Source organism: Panicum virgatum, chromosome 9N (assembly GCF_016808335.1).
Source record: "Panicum virgatum strain AP13 chromosome 9N, P.virgatum_v5, whole genome shotgun sequence".
Classification (NCBI taxonomy): domain Eukaryota; kingdom Viridiplantae; phylum Streptophyta; class Magnoliopsida; order Poales; family Poaceae; genus Panicum; species Panicum virgatum.
Genome location: NC_053153.1, coordinates 5,783,040 through 5,795,886, shown reverse-complemented (window position 1 = coordinate 5,795,886; position 12,847 = coordinate 5,783,040). Strand labels below are relative to the sequence as shown.

The 12,847-nt window shown below is 47.1% G+C and overlaps 1 pseudogene; it reads left to right on the top strand.

The window, feature by feature from the left end:
* The first annotated feature begins 1,794 nt into the window (after positions 1–1,794).
* On the top strand, positions 1,795–12,601 carry LOC120689912 (annotated as a pseudogene).
* The last annotated feature ends 246 nt before the right edge of the window (positions 12,602–12,847 follow it).

Genomic DNA, 12,847 nt, shown 5'->3' with positions numbered 1-12,847 from the left:
TTAATTTTGATTCCTATTTCCAAACTTATGCCAAATGTGCTCAATCATATCATTTTTAAGTTGGGTATGCTGTGGCCAAGCACGAATAGTAGCTTTTCTACGCATCACATCAGCAAAACATAAATTACCACCAACGTTCACTTCAGGAGGTAGGGCAAATGATGCCCCTGGTTGCTCATTCAAGTCAATGTGAATTTTAGCCTCCTCTTTCTCATCCTCTACTATCATATTATGGAGAATCACACAAGCTAGCATGATCCTCCCAACACTCTTGCGCTTCCATAGTCGTGCAGGCTGGCGAACAATGGTAAACCGGGACTGCAACACCCCAAAAGCACGCTCTACATCTTTCCTAGCTCCTTCTTGATACTTGGCAAATAGCTTATGCTTCTCTGTTTGGGGAAGAGGTATTGTCTTCATGAAGGCTGCCCACTCTGGGTATATGCCATCAGCAAGGTAGTAACCTGTACTATATTCATTTCCATTGACTGAAAACTGAACTTGAGGGGCTTCTCCTTTCAATGCATCAAAAAACAGTGGAGAGTTGTTGAGCACATTAAGGTCATTGTTTGACCCAGCAATTCCAAAAAAAGCATGCCAAATATGAAGGTCTTGGGAAGCAACAGCTTCTAGGATCATTGTTGGTACTCCATAATCACCACGGGTGAATTGCCCCCTCCATGCTAAAGGACACTTTTCCCGGCGCCAATGCATGCAATCTATGCTTCCAAGCATGCCGGGAAAACCACGAGACTCATTTACTTGAAGGATACTCTCAACATCCTCACGTGTGGGGCATCGCAAGTACTCCCCACCGAACACATCAATCACTCCCTGTGCAAACTTGTCCAAGCACACTAATGCAGTGGACTTCCCAATCTTCAAGTACTCATCAAGGGCATCTGCAGGAGTGCCATATGCTAGCATGCGCATGGCTGCTGTACACTTCTGCAGTGGTGACAGTCCTATTCGACTAGCACAATCTACCCTATAAGTGAAGTAAGGAGACCACTGACCAAGGGAGTTCACAATGCGCAGGAAGAGGCATTTGTTCATACGGAATCGAGTACGAAACATACTGTTGGGGTATAGTGGTTCTTCAGCAAAGTAGTCCTCCACAAGTCGCTGATGAGCACCTCCATGGTCCCTTCGGATGCTCTTCCTTGGACCAAACTGTCGCTGAGTTGGCTGTGATGTGAAGGTAGCTTTGATTTCGTTGCGAGCCTCCTAGCAAAAGAATCTAGGACACTCTGCTCTAACTGCAAGGGTAGAATCGGGAGTCCAAACAAGAGACATGACTGGGGGAGGAGAATCTGATCCCCTGCTCAAGCCATACACATGCACACACAATATTAGAATTTCTGCCAAGAATAATTAACATGAATAATCAGAATCATATATATCTAACCTACACCTACACAGAACATCTTTTTACAAGACAATCACACAGTAGACTAAAAAAAATAAACTGATATGTATGCACTTTGGGAGCTATTCTTTGAACCCAAGCAAATCAATATGACATATCAATCGATTATGCAGACAAATCATCTCTGCAATACGATTAACCAACCAACCAAATAGAGGTGCGGGATGGATGTACCATGCTTGCAGATCGAGTTCCTGAGCATTCTCAGTAGTTAGGGTAGAACCTGCAGGTGCACCAAGGCTCGTTGGTGCCCACCATGGAACTTGACCCGCCATGCCTGGTTGCTGTACACCAGCGAGCCAACTTGTTGCCGCTGCGGGTGCCATGGATTGCGGTGTTCCTGGTGTCCCTGGCGGCATGATGAGGGGAGTCGCTGGTGATGGAACCTCCGAAGGCGGCGGCGCACGCGTCCTCTTGGACAGGCCGCTCATCGCGCAGGTTGGGGATGGAGTCTAGGGTTTGGGGATTGGAAATTTGTGGCGATTTGGTGGTGCCTGGGTTGATTTTGGGGGGATTACTATGTGATTTGGCGCGGGAGAGATCGATTTCAGGTGCAGGAGGAACGATTTGGCGGGAGGGAAGGGTTGATTTGGCGCGGGAGAGAGCAGGAACGCGGGGAGGCTCATGGGATCGGAGGCGGCGGTTCCTATGCCTGCGTCGGGCTGGGAGCGGGCGTTTTGTCCTCGGGAGCGACGATTCAGCCGGGCGAGTAGTAGAGCGCCCGCTCCGTTCGCTTCCTTCTTTTCTCTTTCTGCCAGCGAGGACTTTTTTGATGTGTACTCGTATACCGCCCGCCTATGTGGCACCATAATACTTGTTCTTACAAATGTTTGTCTCTGTTCCAGTAGTGCTTCTACACTGTCATAGCAGAGTACATAAAGCCATGGCTAGGGAATAGGTAGGCGCGACATGGCCGGGATCAGGTCCTCAAAGCAAGATCTCCCTCCCAATACGCCACCCGACCTCCGCGGGGAATATGTTCGCCGAGAACGCGACGGGGACGCCGGGGGGATCCTCGGCCAGCAGTGCGGGGAACATGTTCGCGTTCTTGGCTGCGCCGGAACGGCCCGACACGCCCACGGGTCCCACCTCCAGGGGCGGCTTCGTGTTCGCGGCTTCGCCGGAGGGGCCGCTGACGCCCACCTCCAGGGGCTCCAACACCAGCGGCCTCACGTTCTTGGCTTCGCCGAAGCAGCCGTTGACGCCCATGGGTTCCACTGCCAGCGGTTGCGAGGCGTCCTTGATGCCCACAGGCAGCGGCGCAGCCACGTCCCTTGACTTCGCGAAGACGACGCGCACGGGAGCCACCGGAAGCGTCGGGTTCGAATTCTTCCCTTCGCCGGGGCCGGCGTGCGCGAAACTAGGCTCTCTATCTTCCGCTGCGGACAAAGAGACGACGCACCCCCCCGTGGGCGTCGGAACGCCGTCGTTCGTTTTCTCGGCGTCGCGGTCGCTGCCTCCGCCGCGGGGCGGGAGCAGGAAGTGGCCGCGGCCCAACCTCCACATCGAGACGACCCCTCGTCGCATGAGTCCGCGGCACTGGGAGGATGATATGCCGCCGCAGCAGCAGCTCACCCCTGTTAGTTTGATCTCGGACCCACCCAACGGTTGGGTCAACCTCAAATCACACGCCCTGATCGGGGGCGCGCAATCAACTCGTGATTGACGGGCCCCCGTCGCGCAGCGCCAAATAAAAGCAAGGGTGGGGGCTGGAGGCACGCACGCCAAGGTTCGCCGTGTCCTCTAAACCCACCAACATTTCGCGATCCGATCTGCGAGGGCGCTGAAGCGACGGGAAGCACCGTCAACCTCGCCGTCCCGCCGCCTCTGCATCACCTCCCCGGCGTCCCTCGTCCACGACTTCGGCCGACCACCTCGACACCGTCCCTGCGTTGCGACGTCGTCATCCCTGCGCCGTCAACTACCACTACACCGAGCTCTTCGACGCCGACCACAGCATCCCAATGGCCAACAATGCCGAAGCTTCTGTTAATAGAGTAGCACCCACTGATCTATGCCTAGACGATCCGTAAGTTCTAACATTGGTATCAGTCGCCTAGATCTAGTGCGTAGATCTAGTTTTGGGGTTAAAATCAGAGAAGGAGATAGAATGTTTTCGTTTCAAATCGAAGCAAGAAATGCAAGAAATCCTAACCCTAGCGAAGCAAGGGCGGCAGGACTTACCTGCTACCACCACCACCGGTCGTCGCCGCGCGGGTCAAGCACCCATAGCCGTCGGATCTCCGGCGCGCCAAGACCGCCGCCGTGCGGGCAAGCCACCTCAAGGCGCCGGCTCGCCGGTGCACCACCGCCTTGTGTGGGTCAGTCCGAGCCGCCGGCCATTCTCTACACGCATGCGCTCGGGGCTAGGGCACCGACACGGAGCCACTCGACGGCGGCGCGCTCACCCTTCGTTGGACGCGCTCGCCGACGAGGGGGCCCGCGGCGGCGCCGCCACCACCTCCGCCACGGCCGCCACCTGCGGCCGCCGCCGCTCTTCACGCCGAGAAAGACGGGAAGGGGGAGAAGAATGAGACGTTAGGGTTTCGGGGCGCCAGCCGGCAGGTGGTTTTGATCCGCCGGGATCGACGCGCCACCGTTGGATGCAATCCGACGGTCGCGGTCGGCCGGGCTGAAATGAGCCCAAGAGGGCGCTGGGGGCGCGTCGCGTCGGGCCGAATTGGCGGCCCGGCCGTCTGCTATCGGGCCCCAGGCCCAGGCACGGGAAGTGCCCAGTGAGCGGGCCGAGTTGATCTGTTTTGGCCCGTGAAAGAACAGTAGCAAGTTATTTATTTTCAGAAGCGAATTTTTGTTATTTCAAGTCTAGTTTTTACTCTCTAATTAATTCTGCATGAAAGTGATTAATTTTTTAGAGAGTAGATGAGATCAGTAAGATGCTTCTGAAAATTCAAGTATTATTTTTTATGTTTCCGCTGCTATGTTTAAGTTTATCCTCTAATTAATTTAGAACCAACGGGACATTTTAATTAGAGGAGTAAGTGTTTTTTCCATGATTAAGTTAAATTATGATATTGTTATTTTCTGACCAAAGTTGATTATAGCAATATTGTAATGTTATTCAGTTGAGTTTTCAAGCATTTATTCTATTTCTGCCCAACGGTAACTTAGAATTAATGTAACAAGTTAATTGTATGTCTTAATTTTGACCAACATTAAATTAAGATATGCAATTATTATTATTATTATATTGAAGTTCTCACTTTTCTGATTGTGTTTCAGGCTCCAACCCCATGAACCTCATCTCAAACATTGAGCCTCTCAATGGAGGAAACTACAACAAGTGGGCAGGGCAAGTTGAGATGGCGCTTGCACTGGCAGACATTGACTTAGCTGTTACCACACAGTGTCCCACAGCTTCTGTGGCACCGGTGAGGGGTGATAGTGAGACTGCTGGTGATTGGCAGGAAAGAGAAAGGGCACATGCTGTTGTGCAAATGAAGTATGATCTAGAGAAAGCTAAGTGGACCTCATCCAACCGCAAGTGCTTGATGGTAATCAAGAGTTCCATAGTGGACACCATAAGGGGAGCAATCCCAGATGCTCCCACTGCAGTTGAGTATTTGAAGAAAGTGGAGAGTCAATTTGTTGGCTCTTCAAAAGCTTATGCTCAGACTCTGATTCAGAGGTTGGTTGTTAGCAAGTACATTAGTGGGGGCATAAGAGAACATATTCTGAAGATGAGCAACATGGCATCTAAGCTTCCTGTGGAAATGAAGCTTCCAGCTCCTTTCATTGTCCACTTGGTTCTAGTTTCCTTGCCAAGAGAGTTTGAGATTTTTGTTGTTAACTACAACATCAGTCCAGAGCAGTGGGACTTGGAGAAGCTCATTGCTATGTGTGTGCAGGAAGAGGAAAGGCTTAAGGCTTCACATGGTGACTCTCTCAGTTTTGTGAAGCACAATAACAAGAGAAATGACTTTCAAGATAAGGTCGCTAAACCACAGGGGAAACCTCGGTGGGAGAAAGGCTCTTCTTCTCATGCACCCAGCAAGGCTCCAAAGAAAGATCAGCCACTAGCAGAAAAGGATGAGTGCTACTGGTGCTGCTCAAAGGAACATTGGAAGAAAGACTGCCCAGCATTCCTGAAACATTGCATCAAGAAAGGTGAGGAAGATTTAGTTACATTCATAGATGAAACTCTGTATTTTAGTTATGAAAAATCTACTTGGTGGATTGACTCAGGTGCAACTGTTCATGTTGCCAATTCTTTATAGGGTATAAGTACGAGGAGGACCCTACAAAGAGGAGAAAGATGGCTTAAGGTGGCCAATGGAGTTAGAGTCGATGCTGAAGCAATTGGAGTTCTCACATTAGATTTAAGAAATGGCTCTAAACTCATTTTGAATAATGTTCTTTATGTACCCTCTTTGTCTAGAAACTTAATTTCAGTCTCATGTTTGGCGGATGATGGTTATGATTGCCATTTTAGCAAAAAATTATGTGAGATTCAGTTTAATAATAAGTGTGTTGGTCTCGCCTTCCGACGAGACAAACTTTATATGTTGTCCATGCATGAGAATGTGAATGTTGTATGCAGTGATAGTAATATTGTATGCAATAGTGAGCCTTCCTCGTCTATGAATGGAAAGAATAAGCGCAAACAATGCGATAGCAAGACGTCAGCGAAATTATGGCACTGTCGTTTAGGCCATATTTCGAGGAGAAGAATTGAGCGTTTGATTAAAAAAATATCCTCCATCCATTAGATTTTTCAGATGTAGAGTATTGCATCAATTGCATTAAGGGAAAATATGTTAAGCAAATAAAGAAAGGAGCCAAATGTAGTGCAGGGGTTTTGGAGATAGTACACACAGACATATGTGGTCCATTTCCCATAAAGTCTGTGGACGGTTATGATTCATTCATAACGTTTACAGATGATTATTCACGTTATGGCTACATTTATCCAATCAAAGAAAGATCAGAGGCATTGGATAAATTCAAAATATTCAAGGCTGAAGTAGAAAATCAGCACAGCTTAAAGATAAAGATAGTAAGATCCGACCGTGGAGGTGAGTACTACGGTCGACATACCCCATATGGCCAAGATTCTGGATCTTTTGCGAGGTTTCTACAGGAAAATGGAATGGTAGCCCAGTATTCTACACCGGGCGAACCTCAGCAAAATGGAGTAGCTGAAAGACGTAACCATACCTTAATGGATATGGTGAGAAGCATGATGAGTTACTCCACGTTACCGATTAATTTGTGGATGGAGGCGTTAAAAACCGCCATCCATATCTTTAATCGTGTACCGAGCAAGTCGGTGTCTAAAACGCCGTATGAGTTATGGACATGGAGAAGACCCGCATTAAGTTATTTACATGTGTGGGGTTGTCCAGCAGAAGCGAAAGTATTTAACCCAAATATTGGGAAGCTAGATCCTAAGACAGTTAGTTGCCATTTCATTGGCTATCCAGAAAAATCAAAAGGTTATCGTTTCTACTGTCCAGATAGACACACAAAGTTTGTGGAAACGAGACATGCTGTCTTTTTGGAGGAACAGATGGTCAGGGGGAGCATGGTACCACGAGAAATTAATCTTGAGGAGAAGAGGGTCTATGCGCCCACTCCAATTATTCAAGAACCATTTTTCTCTGTACCTGTTGTTGCTGCACCAGCAGTACATGATACTGTAGTGCCGGCACCTGTTGTTAGTTCTCCAGTTGTGGCAATAAATGAGAATGAGGAACCTGTCCTTCAGGATCCGTTAGAACCAGTTGCCGCAAATGAGGGGGAGGAACAGCAGCCCCAAGTGCAAGTAGAGGAAGTGCCAGTAGTCGAGGCCCCTAGAAGGTCTCAACGAGTAAGAAAGCATGCTATTTCAGATGATTATGTAATCTATAATAGCGAGGAAATTCAAATGGAGGGTGATCCCGCTTCATTTGAAGAAGCCATGAGGAGCACTCACTCATCTGAATGGCTAGAGGCTAAGAAAGATGAGATGAGGTCTATGAACACCAACGGTGTTTGGGATTTAGAAGAAATTCTTAAAGGAGCCAAAACAGTAGGCTGCAAGTGGGTCTACAAGATGAAATGTGACTCCAAAGGGAATGTAGAAAGATATAAAGCGCGACTTGTGGCAAAAGGCTTCACACAGAGAGAAGAAATAGATTACAATGAGACATTTTCTCCTGTCTCATGCAAGGATTCCTTCAGAATCATAATGGCGCTAGTGGCACACTATGACTTAGAGTTGCATCAAATGGATGTGAAAACGGTGTTCCTAAACGGGGATTTTTATGAGAATGTTTGCATGGCACAACCCAAAGGTTTTGTCGTGGACGGAAAAGAAAGGATGGGATGCCGCCTAAAGAAATCCATTTATGGATTAAAGCAAGCCTCCAGACAGTGGTATTTAAAATTTGATGAAACTATAAAAAAGTTTGGGTTCAAAGAAAATGAGGAGGACAATTGCATCTATGCAAAGTTTAAGAACAGAAAATATATTTTTCTTATTCTGTATGTGGACGATATCCTGCTTGCCAGCAGTGATATTAATCTACTTCAAGAGACAAAGAAATTTTTGTCCTCCAAGCTCGATATGAAGGATCTCGGTGAAGCATCATTTGTTCTAGGAATTGAGATTCATCGAGATAGAAGAATGGGGGTTTTAGGATTATCGCAGAGTGCATACCTAGAAAAAATACTAAAGAAATATGGTATGCATGCGAGTAAGCCAACACCTGCTCCTATAGTCAAGGACGATAGTTTTGGGAAATTTCAGTGTCCCAAAAATCAGTATGAGATAGATCAGAAGAAAGCGGTACCATATGCTTCTGCTGTAGGAAGCCTACAATATGCTCAAGTATGTACTCGCCCTGACTTAGCTTTTGTTACCGGGGTACTTGGCAGATTTCAAAGTAATCCAGGGATAGAGCACTGGAAAATGGTTAAGAAAGTTTTGCGGTATTTGCAAAGCACAAAAGGCCTCATGTTGACATATAGATCTGATTCCCTGCAAGTAGAAGGTTATTCAGACTCAGACTTTGCGGGAGATATAGATGATAGAAAATCCACGTCAGGTTATGTATTTACTCTCGCAGGTGGAGCTATATCGTGGAAAAGCTCCAAACAGTCAGTTACTGCATCATCTACGATGTATGCCGAGTTTGTAGCATGTTATGAGGCCTCGAGGCAGGTTAAATGGCTAAAGAAATTCATACCCAGTTTGAAAGTGGTCGACAGTATAGAGAGACCAATTAAATTAAGATGTACTGCGACAATGAGCCCGCAATATTTTATGCTCATAACAACAAGTCAAGTGGTGCTGCCAAACACATTGACATTAAATTTTATGTTGTTAAAGAGCAAATCCAGGATCATACCATTAGTCTTGAGTATATAAGCACAAGGAGGATGTTAGCGGATCCGCTCACAAAAGGCCTCCCACCCAATGTGTTCAGAGAACACTTAGCCGGCATGGGTTTAAGGGAAGGCCTATGATTTCTGGACAATAAGGGCCCAAAAGTTAAGTTTCTGTTCCAAGTAGAAAGGTGCGTTGTGGCTGTTAATCCGATGGTATTAACCATTGTGACGAGGCATGCTCTATGCATTTATCTATGATGGGATGGAATATGAGTAGTAAGAATGTAAGTTGAGATCAGGGGGGAATGTTAGTTTGATCTCAGACCCACCCAACGGTTGGGTCAACCCCAAATCTCGCGCCCTGATCGGGGCGCGCAATCAACTCGTGATTGACGGGCCCCGTCGCGCAGCGCCAAATAAAAGCAATGGTGAAGGCTGGAGGCACGCATGCAAAGGTTCGCCGTGTCCGATCTGCGAGGGCGCTGAAGCGACGGGAAGCGCCGTCAACCTCGCCGTCCCGCCGCCTCTGCATCACCTCCCTGGCGTCCCTCGTCCACGACTCCGGCCGACCACCTCGACGCCGTCCCTGTGCTGCGACGTCGTCGTCCCTGCGCCGTCAACCACCACTATACCGAGCTCTTCGACGCCGACCACAGCATCCCGATGGCCAACAACGCCGAAGCTTCTGTTAATAGAGTAGCACCCACTGATCTATGCCTAGACGATCGGTAAGTTCTAACAACCCCGTTGCCGCAGAAGCTCGCCAAGACGAACTCCACCGCCAACCGCGGGGCGTCCAGCTCGTCTATCACGTTGGAGCCGTGCTGTGCGTTCTACGTATCGCCGGGAAAGGCGGCCAAGCAGGTAGGCCGTGCCTCCGCTTCTTGATTTCTCTTCTTGGCAAATGAGTTCGATACATACTGGGGTTACCAGTTTAACATCCGAAACAAAACAGACTCCATAGAAGCAGAAACACCCTACATCTCAACTACATCCGACAGTAGAGTAGGATTGGGCTTGAAGCTCCTAATCCAGCACAGAATCATGTCCTTGAACTGGGAGATGCGATCCTGATCTTCGTCCTTAAGCCTGACGCTCCACTTCTGCAGCAAAGATAATGCAACATACATCACATCAGTTGGTGACTTGGGAATTATCTTTTCAATTGCCATCTTGTTTCGTGTTGTCCACAGAGCCCAAGCCAAACCTGCAAAAACAAATATGATCAACCTGGATGGTAAATGCCCCTTGCCTAGAATCCACATGCTGCTGAAATCACACAGTGAATTCGGGTATCTCTCCAGGTTAAACACCTCTCTGATCATGCTCCATATCAGGGTGGCTAGATGACAAGTAAAAAACACATGATCAACAGATTCCACCTCCCCACAAAGAAAGCAGTTAACATCCCCTTTCCATTTTTTTTAACTAGGTTTTGAGCAACTTGAAGTTTGTTATTAAACACCTGCCACAAGAAAAAAATGATCTTAAGAGGGATTTTTACTCTTCCATACATGCCTCGCCACTCTACTGACAGCCCCACTGTCAGTCCGAAATCTGTACAAGGATTTGGTGGTAGTAAACTGTTTCATCTTGTCTAAGGCCCAAAATACTAAGGCCGTGTTTGGTTGTCCCTGAGAAAAATTTCATAAAAACTTTTCGTCACTTTGACCATTAATTAGAAGTATTAAATGAAGTCTAATTACAAAACAACCTCCACAACTATGGCACTGTAGCAGTACTGCAGCTAATGAGACCTTTGACCGCATGGTTTGGAGATGATTAGGCGTGGTTACTGTAGTATCACTGTAGCTAATCATGGTTAAACTTGTCTCATTAGATTCGTCTCGAAAAGTTACACCCATCCGTGAAAAAGTTTCACAAATAAACTTCGTTTAGTACTTCATGTATGTATTCGTCTTTTTGTGAGAAAATTCTCAGGGAAAGAACCAAACACGGCGTAAGACAGCTTTGTTATCAGTCAAGTTTTTATCATGAATGGTCTCCAGCAGCCCCAACCACCTATTATATTCCTGTATAGAAAGACTCCTTTTAAAATCCATACCCCAGGAGCCATCTTTCCAGCAATCAGTAACAGTGCAAGAGGGATTCCTGACTAACTTGAAGATATCCTCATAGGCAATTCTTTTTTTCTCAATCACGCAAAAGCTTTGCGCGTATTTTCATTAAGAGAGAAAAAGTTTCAATACAACGGGGATGACAATAGATTCTGAAGAAGTTCAGGGAATCCCCAACCCAAACACAATGCTTATCCTACTACTCGCTGAAGAAGACAACCGGACTGCCAACCGGACTAGCGGGAGATCAAGCCCCCGAAGCTTGGCGGTGACGGCGGCGCTTTCGCGGCCCGACCGCCTGCTCCTCCTTGAACAGCATCCTCAGGGGCTCCAAGTTATTTGGGTCTTGGCCGAAGCAGAGGACGCTTGCGTCGGATGCTCATAGGCAATTCTCAAAGGCACCCCCAGTGCCCAACAATCTTCCCAAAATCTACAAAGCTGCCCATCACCAACTTCAAAAACAGTTCCCCATTTAAAAAGGTGTTTGACTTTGTGCAGACCTTTTCCAAAACTGAGAACACCCCCCCCCCCCCCTCCCCCCGACTCCTTAGAGGCAAAGAATCCTTTCTCATTCATATATTTAGCTTTAAGGATCCTAAACCACAAAGCATCTGGATTTTGATGAATCTTCCAAATCCATTTCATTAACAGGCATTTGTTCATGTTTTTAGTGTCTATAATGCGTTGATTTTGCTGCTGTTGCTTTCTTGTGCTCACCTCTAATGCGTTGATTTGTTCGCTGCAGGAAGCAAAGAAAGCCTCCAGCGAGGCATCCCGCTCTCCAGCCAGGTCACGCTGCACGTCGCCGTGGCCCGTGGCCAGAGGAGAGGACTTCCACGCCAGAAAAGCCGAGAAAGCCGGTACAGTATTCCGTACTGTGTGGTGGTTCCATCATTTTACTTGCATTGTTTGGATTCAAGGATATAACATAATTTGGATTGGCTTTGCTTGTGCAATAATGTCTACACACTTAAAAATGACAGTTTCCTGCTTACGCATTGGTTGAGTGGATATATGCTCTGTGAAGCTGATCTGCTTTGTGTGAATTAAGTGCTGATTGCCAAATTATCTGAAACACCTTTATATGTGAATCCAGTGATAATTATCCTGTGCCTAATTATCTGGTGAAGCCTTTATGTGAATTTCAGTGCTAATAATCCTGTGCCAAATTATCTGAATCTTATGGTCTTCTTTATGTGAATTCAGTGCTAATAATCCTGTACCAAATTATCTGAATATGGTCTCCTTTATTATGTGAATTCAGTGCTAATAGCATTCCTGTGCCAAATATCTTCCATGAAATTCCAATGGCACGATTCTTGAAACGAATTTCCAATTTAAAATCTTCTGCACATCCAGGGATCGAATTGAATGGGTTGCTTAGCTTCTTTAGACTGCATGCATTTTGGTATTCTGTCAGCACTTGCTTAATGAAACCTGGTTCTGTACAGGAGCAAGAGGTGGAAGTTTCCAGTGCGGTCTGCTCCGGTGCCGAGCTGGTGCTGCGCGTGACCTGCAAGTGCGGCATCCACAAGGAGTTTAGCTTCGATCACCGTGTCTGATCAACTAGCTCCTGTCCATCGTCATCGTCGGTTCTCGGGCTTTGCCTTGCAATTCACTGCACTGAATTTTGAACCATATGGGCTGCACTGAATTTTTCTTTCTGGGCCATTTTTCCCACTGAACTCGGCAACAATGGATCGCACTTGTTTTTGGTCCAAATATTTGATGTTTCTAAGTTCGCGGTACAATGTTTCTTGGTTGATTTGGCCTTTGAGTGGTACATGCTCATTTGGACGATTGGCAGAGTAACTGTGTAAGATGTTGCTGTCTACTGACATGTTCTGTAGTTTGAACCGACCATAGACTCGGCCAGTGTGATGTCTGAACTGAATGATGGTTCTTATTCTTCTGAATATCTGCACTTCCTTGCTTCCAGCATATAGCAATGAAGATTTTGGCCCCTTGGAGCGCTGCCTACGAACATCCGGGGGGTGTCTGCATGAGTTTT